Source organism: Molossus molossus, unplaced genomic scaffold (genome assembly GCF_014108415.1).
Source record: "Molossus molossus isolate mMolMol1 unplaced genomic scaffold, mMolMol1.p scaffold_m16_p_8, whole genome shotgun sequence".
Taxonomy (NCBI): domain Eukaryota; kingdom Metazoa; phylum Chordata; class Mammalia; order Chiroptera; family Molossidae; genus Molossus; species Molossus molossus.
In genome coordinates this window covers 17,611,505-17,623,998 of record NW_023425402.1, presented here as the reverse complement: position 1 = coordinate 17,623,998, position 12,494 = coordinate 17,611,505, and the positions used below count along the sequence as shown (strand labels likewise).

General features: G+C 44.1%; 1 protein-coding gene across 3 annotated transcripts in view; it reads left to right on the top strand.

The window, feature by feature from the left end:
- Positions 1-12,494, top strand: part of ADGRF5 (adhesion G protein-coupled receptor F5) — a 108,052-nt gene that overhangs the window by 34,635 nt on the left and 60,923 nt on the right. The window lies entirely within an intron of this gene.

Sequence of the window (12,494 nt, the reverse complement as noted above, 5' to 3'; positions counted from 1 at the left end):
CGACCTCTTGGTGCATGGGTCGATGCTCAACCACTGAGCCACACCTTAATTTAAATTAATTTAATTTAATTAAAAATTAATTAATTAATAATTAATTTTTTAATTATACAAGTAATACATGACTATTTGTACTGTAACAGATGATCTCCAACAGTGTTTTAAGCCCCGAAGCCCCCAATATGCATTGCTTTTTCCCCTCTCCCAAATTGACCATCAATAGTTTGCTGCGAATCTCACCAGTTAAATGACTTATTTTTTCCCTTCCCAGCTCTTAGGACAAACCAGGGCACATAGGAGGACAATAAATGCTCATTGTCACATTCTGTATTGATCCTTAATGACACCATATTCTCACTGGAAAGGTAAAGTGATACGTGGGCAGTGTGAACAACTCTTTGAACACTTAGGAAAGTCTGAAAGAGTTTTGCTTATTTTTACTATTATCATTTTTGTGCTGGCTTTGGCTTTGGCAATTCATAAATTAATAACAACTTCCCATGGAGTAAACTCTAGATTTGCCAACTTGAGGTCTGGGCTTCTTTCTGGAAGACTATCAGAGGCAGCCTTGTTCTGAAAATGAAAAGGCAAATAGAAAAGAAAATTAAGTGGATGGATGGATGGATGGATGGATAGATAGATAGATAGATAGATAGACCCCTAGATTAGGTGTTTGGCTCAGGGAAGATAAGATCAGAGTGGGAGACATTCCTTTTTCATTTAGTAGATAATAAATGTGTTTAGCAGATGGGTTTATTTTGATCTCTTTTAGCATTCCGTAAAAAGGTGGCCTTTTATCCCCCTTCTCCCAACATTCTTATGAGACAAGTGACTAACAACAACCAAAAAATCACTATTAACACATCAATATGGCTCATGGAAAGAAAGTACAAATAAGCAATGTCAAAACCAAGAATAATCACAAAATACTTTGTTCTCTCTCATTTGCTTTTTAATATTTTCTTGTCCTTATCCAGCTTTCTCCACTCCAAACTCAAGGGTAACTAGGCCCTGCCGATTTTGGACAATCGGTGGTGTTTTCTTGACCATCCTGTTAAATCTGTCGGCCTTGGTGCTTCTCCCGATCTCTGGCTGATATGATCAATCCCTTCTCCTTACAGCATAGATCCAGGCCCGGACTGAGACTCTCTCTTCTTTCAGCACGTCACAGGTAAAGCAAATATCTTGTTTCCATTTTATGGAATAAAAGAGAGAGAGAGAGAGAAAGAGAGAGAGAGAGAGAAGTTCAGAGGTTGTTTGCCCAGTAACATACTGAGATGCCCAGGAATCTTTCTGGGTTTCTTCTTGGTCCCTGGCTTTGCAACCCCATTCTCGGTCAGTGATGTGAGGATAAAAGTGATGCGGAATAGAGAGTTAATGCGATTGGCTGGGTTCTGGCAGCTTTGTAGCAACACAGGCTCTAGTTTTGCTGGGAATCTGTAGCTAGATCAAGCTATTGCCTGGTGCAGATCTTAGCCGATTTCAACACCTGCTATCTGGTCGTATCTCTGCAGAAACTTAGTCCCCCCGAAGGAACAATGCCCAGGCACTTTCCTGGAGGAACTCAATCAGAACCTCTGGGGAAGGGGCATGGGCGTGGCAATAGAAGCATTATGTATTTTTATCTCTGAAGTGATTCTTTTGTGCAGCTAGGGTTGAGAACCACAAAGTCCTCCTCACTGGAGGAGATAAAATAGCTAAACGGAGCAGCAGAAGCAACCCATGTTCATGTGCCTAGAAGTACCCACGGCTGTGAGCATCGGGTACCAGGAGGATTCTGGCTGCTGCTATTTATGAGAGGAGCAGACACACCTCGCAACCGCATGTGAGAAGGAGGAGTTTTCCAGCTCCCCCCCGACCCTGGCCCCGTCTTTTGAATTTAAATTGGAACAACTCCACCGACTTCACTGCAGATATATTGGCTCCTGTTACTTGTGGATTTTACAAAATCAGATGGAATGTTCTAGGTAAACAGGATGTGCTCTTTTAGTGCCAAATGACTATGAGAGGTTATAGATTTCACTCAGTGTCGCTTCAGCATGCTTTGTCCCACTTCCAAGAAAAAGGGGAAAAAGAAATACTAATCATGCTTTGCTGATCCGCCACTTTCTGGATTGATCTAAATATGAATAGGCAATAAATCTATCAGGGCTGCTTTTTCATCATAAAATGTGCCCCTAGAATCTTTCTGCCCTGACATTTCCTGATACAGTTCAAGTTCACCGGTATAATCTTGGCTTCCTTTCGAGAAGCACCAGGAGGGGCTCTCTCAGCTTCTCTGAGTTTCCCCCTGTGCCTATGAGCCTTGGCACAGAACACGCGCTGCCACAAAGGCCTGGCGAGTGAAATGTCTGTGCTGGCTGTGGGTACATTATGAATTCAGGAATTATTTACCAGCTCAGCATTTCAGCCCACATTGTATGTCTCCGGCTGTGATGATTCAAATAACTAGAATCTTGCCTATTTCCTAAAAGGTAACCATGACGGTGAAACCTTTTAAATCGCAGCACAGTTGAGGCACCTATGCTGGAGAGACATGCTAGGGGTTATAGAATTAAAAAGGCAAAGACTCTTTTCCTTTAATCAGCTTATACTCGTAATGGGAGGCAAGGCATAGGCATTGAAAATTTTAATAACAGATGATAATTACCAAGTGCTTACTATGTGCTCAGTGCTCTATAGATGAACTCATTTAGTTATTCCAATCATCCTATACCTCAGCTGCTATTATAATCCCTTTTTTCCTAGATGAGAAGGCACACAATTCTAAGTTGCCTGATACACACAAAGCTAGCAAGTAGTAGAGTCAGGGTCCCAGCTCAGACAGCCCGACTCCAGTCCATGTACCTAATTAGCACGCTGTGCTGTAAAAACCACGGTGCTGCAGAAAGACCCACAAGGCAGGGCCAGAAATCTGATGAGAGAAGCGCAGTGTATTCAGGAGAAAGACTATCTCTGGGGAAGACAAGAACAGAGGCAGCGTGCTATAAAGGTGAAGCGTTCAGTTTTTAGTAGCAGACTCAGCCACTTACTGTGTGACCTGCGTATTGTTCTTTAATTTACCCAAACCTCTGTTTCTGCATCTGTAACGTGGGGATAGTGATAGCACTAACAATACAGGATTGTAAGAATGAAATGAGCCCAGCGCACGCGGAATGCTGAGCCTCATGCTCGACTCGGAGCAAGGGCTTGATAAATAATAGTAATTGTTGTTGCTAAGTGAGTAAGCAGGATCTGAAATGAATAGAGCATTCCAGTTGCCAAGAACAGTGTGAGAAGAAGCTGAGAGGTAGCAATGCATTCAACCAATATTATTCATATTTATGGCATATTTTGCAAAGGAAGGTATAACATAAGCATGTGAGTGGGTCAGCCTGCTCTGTATCCAAGTGTTATGGGAGGAAAATGTGGCAACTGTGGGTTTACATCAGGTTGTGGCGATCACGCTTGCCAGGTGAATTGGCCCAAATATTCTCTGGGCATTTGAGAAGGTTGAAAGTATCTGACTGTGGCAGAGTAGTGCTCTATGGAAAACAGTGCTCTGGACAAATTAATCAGCCTGCAGTATGTTGGGTTACAGGGCAGGGAAGGAAGGAGGGAGGGAGCCCATTGAGGAGGTTACTGCAGTCTTCCAGGTAGGAGAAGATAATGTCCAAACCAATGCTGTGGCCGAGGAAAAGAACTCATCAGCAGTGGAGTCATGAACAGCACCCAGGGACTGGTTGACTTAGTGCCCCGACTCGTGCCCTGGATTCTTGTGTCCAAGAACACCTGTGGGGGTTGGGAGCCAGGGAACAGGAGAGGGAAGTCAGTGTTGGTGAATCTGAGAAGAGATGGGTTAGGAGACAGCAGCAGGGAGAAGACGTCGTGTTGTTCAGTGTTAGATGAGTTGAATTTAGACGCAGTTGAAAATAGTACAGTTGGAGAGAAGCTCCTACTATTCAGCAAAGAGATAAGGGTGGAAATCAAGTTTCTGGAATTGCCACATAAATTGATCATTAAAACGGTAGAAGTGGACAAGCTTCCCTAAGAGGAAGGGTGTCAGGGGAGACAAGCCAAGGACCCGGGAGAGGTCTTGGCAGGCCCGCAGTGGAGCGGTGGTAGAACGAGGAGGATGGACCACAGACAGAGCAAAATGTGCAGCGACAGAGACCCAGGAGAGTAAAAGGGCGGTGCTAAATGGCGTCGGAAACCAGGGAGGATGAGGACGAGTGAAGAATGCTGTTGGGTTGTCTTTATAAATACTTTCATAATGAGGTGAGGCCCAAAGTCAGACCACCCAGATGAAGGAAATCTTGGAATGACCATGATTCTCAGGGTACTGTAGTTTGGTGAAAAGAGTAGGTTTTTTGTTTTTTCATTTTGAGTAGTGCACTCACATTATTCTTAAAGTCATACAAAAACCTTAGAAAGGGAAATGGAATTTTCAGAGAAGGGAAATCAATGCTCAAGGACACCAGCGCCTGATCTCCTGGGGATGGGGTGGCTGAGAGCTATTGAAGGAAGAAACAGAGGGCTAAGCCGGCCCTGCTAATTAGTAAAATGTTGGACTATTTAAAATTACATGGAACTGCTGCCCTGAGCCCCTGGAGCGCCCAGAGCGCCCTCGATCTCTGTTTCAGGCCCCTGGGACCCTCCGGTGGGCCTCCCGCCAACCAGCAATGAGGGCCCCAGGTTCCTGCAGGGACGACTCGGATTGGTCCATTGTGATTATTATGAAAATACTCCAGTGCTATTTCGAATCTCACTTAATTAAGGCTAGAACCACGGAACTGTCGGGCCTGCACTCACCGCAAGCTCTGCAGAGCGGAGCAGCGCCGCAGCCAACGCAGACAGGGCTCCCCTCCTTGCTGCGATGCGCTCCAGGGCTGTCTCTCCAGCGCCTGGGGAGACCCTTCCGCGGGGTAAATGAAAGCAGCGAAATGCCTGAGATAAGATCAGCGTTAGGAACTAAATGTTTTCATAAAGATGGCAATCTCTTGTTTAAAGGTTAAAATCTTCCAGAGATTTACGAGGAACGAAGGATAAAAGGTTATCAAGGCTGCACACATGTGCAGTGTGTTTTGGAAAACCCGATCCCATTGTGTACAAACAAATGTTCCTCTGAGATCTGATAGCCCTGAGCCACCCCGACACAATGCGGCTGCAGGACCTTATTTCAAGGCAAAGGAAAATGAAATCGAAAAAAATAATTTTTTCAAGGCAGGTCTTTTAATTGCTATTGTGTTTTGTGTTTGTGTTAAATAAATATTTAGCTTATAGTTCTGCATGTGTGAGGGATGATTAAATAAAATAATTAAATAAGGTCATCTAATTAAATAAGGTCAGTAAAGATAAGTCTTATCACCTCTTGCTGTTGAAAATACAGAGCTATGAAGGAGGGCTCTTAAAGTTATACTGGAGGGTTTTTCATCTGTACGTCTACAATTCTGAAGGGTGGCTATCGATGACATTTTATCCTTATTGCACCCTATGACTCATGGACATGAGCAAAGAATAGCAATCACACTAAAATTTGCAATGAAAGTTCTCTTGAAATTCGGTATTGCCATCCATCAAGTGTCATCAAGGGGAACTCTGCTTTGAATTATTCTCCAGTAGTAAAATGGTATATGTGCATATCTACTTTCACTCTCTCCATTAATCTCTATTTTGATTCAGAAGTACATGTTTAAAATATAGCTACTTGAGTATATAGTCTATTCCCCAGAACATGGAGAGCAGGACATAGGGATATATGCTTCTGGCTTGTTTCAAAGACTGTAATAACTTGTCCAGTTAGCCAGCCTCAGGCCAAGGTTCAGTAAGAGGCAAGGTTCCTTTTGCTATTGTCCTAGCACGCAGTGCATTTGGTTTTTCTCTGAAAAAGAAAGCCTTGTGTGGCATCAAAGTTAAACAATTTACATATGGGACGAATTTTCTGTCTCTTCCACCTTGCAACCAAATTTCTTGAGTTTTATGTGCTCACCATCTTCGAATTCTGACCTCCCACACTCTGCAACTCTTCCCAATATAATTTCTTTCCTTATCGCCCCAATGAGATTCCCCTTGCTAAGAGCATATCATGTCTCTCAATCCAATTGGCAATCTCAGTCCTCCCCTTAGCTGACGTCTCAGCACCATTGGACATACTTGACCACACTCTGCTCCTTGAAACTTGACCTTCTCTGGTTCTAGACTCTATTCTAGCCTTGTTTCCCTCCTGCCTCTCTGGTCTCTCATTCCCCAACATCTTGGCTTAATCATCTTCCTGGAACAGACCTTCGGTTGTTGAAATTCTGTGGTTCTTGGTTGTAGGTCTTGTTCTCTACTCTCTCTACTGTCTTCCTAATCAATCTTACCCACTCCTGTGATTGAAATTACAAGGCTTGTCTGCCTGGTTTCTGCTCACCTCAGAACCCCCATCTCATTCTGTGCCCTGCTTCCTTTTGGTGTCCCAGCCACTCTGGCCTGGTTGCAGCTCCTTGATTGTGCCATGTAATATCCCACCTCAGGGCCTTTGCATATGATCTTCTTTCTGCCTGGAACCATCTTTCTCTTCTCCTTCCAACCTCCTCTTCTGTTTTTAGCTAACTCCAACTCATGCTTCAGATCGCAGCTCAGTTAAATACTTCCTCTGGGACACCTTCCACAAATTCCCAAGACTAGATCCTCTCTTAATAGGCATTATTAGACAGTTCAGCACAGTGGTTAAAGTGATGGCTTCTGAATTAAACTTCCAAGGTCCAAATTCTGGCTTTGCCACTTACCAGCTTTGCGATTTGGGGCAAGTTATTTAAACGTTCTGTGGCTCAGTTAATTTGATATCATACTATTCATTAGATATCAACCTAGAACCACTTTATTAGAATTGTTGTAAGGATTAAAATTTTTAATACAGTCAGTGCTCACATCAGTGCCTGGCACATAGTTAATGCTAAAGAAGTATTAGTATTATGCTTTTTCTCCTTGGTAGCACTTTTACGGGCATAGTTAAACAACAAATTGGGTAATTGATTGTGTGGCTCTCTGGTCTATAATAAAGTTCATCTTTGCATTAGATTCTAAGCTCCATGGGGACAGGGACCATCCATTCATTTTCTGCTATTTCTCATGCACCTAGCAGAACACCTTGGCACTTGGCAGGACTTGATAAATGTTTGTCCAGTGAATGAATACACAAATGACTACTGTGTCAGGAGATACATAAATTTGCTTCATATAATACTTACAACAATAAATATAATGCAAGGATGAAGGCTAAAAGCCTAAATAAAGTGTGGGTGCTTAGAGGAGGTGGGTGCTCTTTATAGCTGAGCAGATCTGGGGAACCTCTTGCCTGGGCATTGAAGGGTGGATACAATGTGAATATGCAGTGGTTATCCTGGGGCTAAGGGGCAGGAAAAGGTGGAGTTGAACAAATCATGTAAATGGCAGGGTTATTTTGGTTTTCCCAAACACTGAAAAATAGCTTGACCATAATAATTACTCCCCCTAACTCCGACCCAAATTCATTCTCAAGTATTAGTTTTTGGATTTTTAGTTTCACGAACACTGGACAATCTCCCGCACTATTTTAAATTATGAAAAAGCAACCAGCTTCGGTAAGGAAAGTATGACAGATGCTTATTAAATATACCAGCTCTGAAAAATAAAATCCAGAAATGCCTTGGGTATCAGCGAAAGTCACTGCCTTTCTTCCGAAAGCAGGGGGGAGCTCACCAGGGGATAACCCATGAGAAGACTGTTTCTGGAAGGTCAGCCTTGCGTCCATGTAGACGATGGGCAGAGAGGAACATGACGGGAGCCATTGCAATGGTGCGCGTGACAGGCGGCGGAGCCTGAACTGTGCCGTCAGAGGTGGGGTGTGCAGGGTGGGCTGGATAAATGCAATAGGGAGTTCCCACGAGGCTCAGAAGCCTATGTGAGGTTACACTGGATTTTAAAAATTGTGGGGAATTTTAGACTCTTTGAACAGCAATGGGGCCTTCAGAGGTCAACTTCTATACCCCGATTTTGAAATCACGGAGTTCAGTCAACTCTCTGGTTCTGTGGGTAAGAAAACAGACTGAGAGAGGTCAAGTGACTTGGCATAAGTCACACAGCTAATTCGTGGCAAAGTGAGACTAGAACTCATGTTTCCAATTGCCTTGTCTAGTGTCCATATAGAGAAAGTTTTCCATTTACTCTTATTGATAGCCCACTCAGAAGATGCTGTAGCCCAATGGTACCTTTCCCCCAGCAGAACAGACTTCTTACTTTATAATTTTGCCACTACCACATAGCAGCTGTGTGGCCTTGAAGAGTCATTCTTCTTTTTAAACTTCCATTTCCGTATCTGAAAAGTAGTGATAATTTAGTGGTGTCATAGCATCTTTGAGAGGCTTAAATGACATAAGCCTTGGAAAGAGCTCAACATCATGCCTGGAGCATAGTGGGCACCTAGTAAATGACAGGGATCATCATCATCATCATCATCATCATCATCATCCCTGACCATTACTATCCACAATCCTAGCATAAATGGCTTGCCTGTCTGTAGAATAATATTATTGTCTAGATTTCTAAGAATCCTTGATTGATCTCTTGAGTCCTGACTGACAACCCCCACCTGTGTTTGAGACACAAGGACCTTGCTAGGCCTTAGTTTTCTCACCCGAAAAACTAAAGTGTGTGGGTCAGGGGGTGGGGGGCTTGGACTAGTGATGAATTCTAACTTGTCTTCCCATTCTGACTGTATGTTTTTATGCTCTATCCATACATACCAAGAATCCATTTTTTAGTTGTCATAAAACATACCCAGAATAAACAATAAATATTGAGCAGCAGACCAGAGGGCCACTTTTAGCCTTAATAAAGGATAGAAAATGAAAGGAAGTAATATTTTAAAAATTGTATATAGGTTTGCTAGACTGCCATAACAAATTCCCATAGACTGGTTGGCTTAAACAGCAGAAATTAATTTTTACACCATTCTGGAGCTTAGAATTGTAAAATCAAGGTGTTGCAGGGTTGATTTTTTCAGAGGCCTCTCTCCTTGGCTGTAGATGGTCATCTTCCTCTAGTGTCTTCACATGGTCCTTCCTCTGTGCACATTTATATCTTTATATCCTCTTCTTATAAGGTCACCAGTCATGTTGGATTAGGGCCCACCCTAATGACCTCATTGTAACTTAATTACCTCTTTAAAGACCCTGTCTCTGAATAAGGTCATTTTGAATGAGAATTAGGATTTCAACACATCAATGTTGGACTGATATAAGTCAGCCCATATCAGATTCAAACTATGACCAAGCCCTTTTGGATTTCCTGGGCCTGATCTCTATTCTTCATAACAACACTGCAAGACAGGTTCTGTGACTCTCGTCATTCACATCAGGAAACTGAGGCTCGGCGGGGTTAAATGTCTCCCCTGTGGTTATCAAGTGGTGGAGCTGAAATCAGAACCCAAGCCCGTTTGGCTTCAAAGCTGCTGTTCTTTCCACTACATGTAGGAGGGAATCACCGGAGCCTAAGGCCATCAAATTCACTCTTTCCAAGTTAGAGGTGAAATAGCTTTGCCTTTTTTGGTGGCAGTGATTGTTCAGGAGAACAATGCCCTCCCAGGACCACAGCTGAGCCTTTGCCCCAGTGGCTGGACAAGCTTCTCAAGGGAACTTGAGCAAGTGCTCATGGGGCTGCTAAACATCACCCTTTGGGCTGCTTGTTGCCTTGGAAACAGAGACAGCTGCCTCTGCTATGCTGCTCTCTGCCTGGAATTCTTTCTTTCTCTTTAGACTTGGAAGCACTGCCCATCCTTCAGCGTCTGGCCAGTGACCCTGCTCACTCCCTAGCTCACCCAACTTCCCCTGTTCTCAACTCCTGTCATGCTTATCACTTGCACACTACATATCACTTTGGCCACAGGCCAACTTGGGGGTGGATCTGACTCTGCTACCTACTAGCTGGGTGGCCTGGGTAGGTTTTATAACCTCTCTGGGCCCTTATTTTCTCCTCTATGAATTAGGATTAAAGTACCTACCTCACAGAGTTATCGTGAGAGGTGAATAAGTGAATTAACATATTTCTTGTACTTAGCACTGTGCGTGGTATGTAGTAGGCATTTAGTAAGTGTGTGTCTTTCAAGCTTCTGTTTTCCTTTTAGTTTGTATTTTTTAACTATATATTTTGTGCCTTCCCAACAAGATCGAGAGCTCCTTGGGGGCAAGGGCCAGGATTCATTTCAATCTGCGAATGCATAGCACAATTTTGGGCCAATGCAAAGTAGCCCGTATTTGCTGGCCCAGAAGCACACACCACCTCGGACACTATATGAGATATAGAACACATGCTCACAGAAGAGAATTTCAGGTAGAGAACACATGCTCACAGAAGAGAATTTCAGGCAGCTGTCTCTGTGTCAAAGGTGATGTTTAGCAGTCCTGCGAGCCACTTGGGGCTTCTGTTATAGATCTCATTTAGGCTACTGAATTGCATCAAAACGATTGGGTAGATCACCTCTGAGTCCATACTCCCATTAATTCATTCATTCATCCACTGCTGACTGACTGCCTCCCAAATGCATCCCCCTGAAGATTCTGTTTCTACGTAGTTTCTTTAGTAGAGGGAGAGCTGCAGGCTGGTGATGGAAAGGACCAGGGTGTGCAGGGGAATGTGGAAAGAGCAATGGAATGCTGAGGATGTGGATCTGCAGACCTCAAACCTCCCTATGCAACAGAAGCAGCGTGGATACAGACTCTCAGCTCCCATTCCTCAGAAATTCTGATTTAATTGCTCTGGGATGATATTGAAACAACAAACAAACAAACTCCCTAGGCGATGGTTCTGATGCACAGCCAGGGATAACATCCACTGAAGCAGATGATACACAAGTGCTCCAGGAAAGTTCCTTCCAGGGTGCTGGTACCTGGTGAGGTCTGGGGAGGTGCCTTGTGCTGGGCTGGAGCCAGGAGCAGAGCCCTGGGCTGGAGGAGGGAGGAAGCACCTGGGCAGAGGATGGCCAAACATGGGCTCACTTTCACCTCTTACCTTCCTAGTCCCCAAAAGGAGCCAAGGAGAGTATCAAGGCTGGGATCTCCAGGGGAGAGGGGCCGAGGATTCCAGGAGCACACGGGAAGGCAGAGCTATGCATAGCTCCCACTACCGCTGTATTTAGAAATCACAGATTGATGATGACCTCACAGATGTGGTCATTATGTGAACATGCTTTGAACTTGCAAGGTACACAAGCCCATTTGCTCCTCTTCCTACTGCAAGTCTGGGTAGGTCAAGGCTGATGAAGCGTTTCCAAAAGAGCAGTTGATCTTAAGCACTGGTGGTTTCTAAGATCTGGGAGAATGGTTTCCTGATGTGTTTCAGGCTGGTTTCACAATCATGGTTCCTGACACTTACCCGCTCTGCAGGAGAATGTCGTTATAGATACTGCAAGGAACCTACACTCATCCTCCATACACCACACTGCCGAGAATCCTGATGACCTAGTCCTTCCATATGACGTCTGAGTGCTTGACTCTCCTCTTCCTCTCTTCTAACTTCACGGACAGGAAAACAGAGTCAGAGGAGACCGGGAAATTGCTCATCCCACAGGGTTAGGACTGGGCATGAGATCATATTTCCCAGCTTTTTCTAAGATACAGCCAGCTCACACAAGTTGGCGAGTTTTAGCACGGAATGTTCAGGACTTATCATTCTTACAGACAAAGAACTTGAGAATGACATCAGATCATCTTCTCTTTCTCTCTGCCTCTGTTTGTCTCCGTCTCTCTTAGCCGATGATCTGTCCTTGACTCCGGGAATTTGGAACAGTTGTGAACTTGCAGGGGATTTATGATTAAGGGAGCCCTCCTGAAGACACATGGACTTGAATGTGGAATAGTGCCTTTTGCTTTTAACTGGATGAATGTGGATGTTTTCATCCAAAGTGAGCTGGAGGGCTAGGTAAGGAAAGTGTGTCCTCAGGTCTCCCCCCCAATGTAGTAGCAACCTCAGAAGCTGAACTGAACAGATGGGAACTGAACTGTTCTCATCGGTCAGGACCATGACATATGGGTTGCCACATACTTTGAGATGACTTCTCTCTCAAAGTGGTGGCATTCTCCTTTCAGGTGGTGAACCCCTCTCTATTTCCATTGACTTGTAATTTTGTTGTCACCAAATACGTCTATCGAGAGAATATGGTTGATTTAATGAAGAATTGTCCTGGGGAGGCTGGAAGAAGATGGGGACAGTGGGCAGTAGTGGCTGGTGGCCTGTACAAAAGGACCAGATGGAACCATTTAGGGACATTATAATTCTTGGCAACGTGACAAAAAGCCAACATTGGGAAATGGTGGAAGGATATGGAGTCAACTTGAGTCCCTCTACTACCTGAATCCCTCCCTGGGTGTCACATACTAAGGGAGGTTCACGAACTATTCAGTTACTACGTCTCATCCCCTTGATTAACTGCCTTCGTGTGGAACCAGCCAATACAGCGCACTAAGTTGGGGTCTGAAAACAATGAAGTTGCCTCCTATATG